This window comes from Juglans regia, chromosome 9 (genome assembly GCF_001411555.2).
Source record: "Juglans regia cultivar Chandler chromosome 9, Walnut 2.0, whole genome shotgun sequence".
Classification (NCBI taxonomy): domain Eukaryota; kingdom Viridiplantae; phylum Streptophyta; class Magnoliopsida; order Fagales; family Juglandaceae; genus Juglans; species Juglans regia.
This window is the reverse complement of record NC_049909.1, coordinates 21,974,431-21,975,516: the sequence shown is the minus strand read 5'-3', so window position 1 is coordinate 21,975,516 and position 1,086 is coordinate 21,974,431. Positions and strand designations below refer to the sequence as shown.

At 35.7% G+C, this 1,086-nt stretch overlaps 1 long non-coding RNA gene across 1 annotated transcript; it reads left to right on the top strand.

Moving 5' to 3' along the window:
- Positions 1-6: 6 nt before the first annotated feature.
- Positions 7-881, top strand: LOC118349475. The gene is made up of 2 exons (XR_004802433.1): positions 7-273; positions 506-881. It is a non-coding gene; the product is annotated as an uncharacterized LOC118349475 (long non-coding RNA).
- Positions 882-1,086: the final 205 nt, after the last annotated feature.

Sequence of the window (1,086 nt, the reverse complement as noted above, 5' to 3'; positions counted from 1 at the left end):
TAAACAATAGAATTTACTATTGAAGAAGAAAAGCCAAGGTCAAGGTTTTATTCTTGTAGCGTATATCATTTCCTCACTTCCACTTCAAATTTAACTGCAGATGCTCAAATTTCATGATTTGTGTAGATCCCTCAAACATGTCCACCTGATGCTGGCTGACTAACTGACTATAATAAATAACAGTATACCGAGGATTTGGATTCTGATGGAGATAAAATTGGTCGCTTTTGAGGCACCTATCCTTTGGCACGCAGTTGATAGGTTATAATAGTAGTAAGAACAAAAGTAATCATTACAGAAAGTTTGAGTCATTGCAAAGAACGATTAGAAAAAGTTTTGAGTGACCTTTTTCTTGATATAATGTAACAACAAATCTGTGCATGATAAAGACACGAGCCTTTGGTGCAAGATCAATCTTAGTTTCATATTTTCACATGCTGTAGAAAACATCAGAGAATTCACGAGAATGAGGATAATATTATTCATGATATCGCTCTTCATGCAGGGCTCTGTAATCCGGAAAAGAAACTGCTAGAACTTCATCAAAAGGAAAGCTGCTCAAAGAGCCCAACTCTGGCATCTGATTACTAGCACCCGTAAACTGAGGAGGTAGTTTGAAGAATTGCTTGCTCCTGTAAGGTCTTGCTGCGGTACTGGATGTTGTTCTTTCCACCTTTTTATTTATTTATTTATCTTTGGTTTTGTAATCTATCCTTTCTAGATGGTAAAAGAAAATAGAATTTTGTACTATACGGCTTTAGACCTAATCTTCCGTGAGAGTCAAAGTTATAGTGTAGGAAGACAGGTAGCATTAGAGATGAGATGACCCCTGTAAACTCTCATTTATTTAAATCAAATATCATTCTTTTAAAATTTATGTAGCTTGCATCAGCTTCCATAATACTGTGCTGTTTAAGTGTTGTTTTTGTTGTGATTAATATTATCTTTGTTCTCCCGAGAGTGCGGTGCACGGAATCGAGATTTACTCTATAGGGATGGGTCTGAAGGGTCTTGCCTTGGAGAGCTTCCCGGCATTAAAAAAAAAAAAAAAAATCTTTGTTCTCAAGAAGTTGATATACTATATTT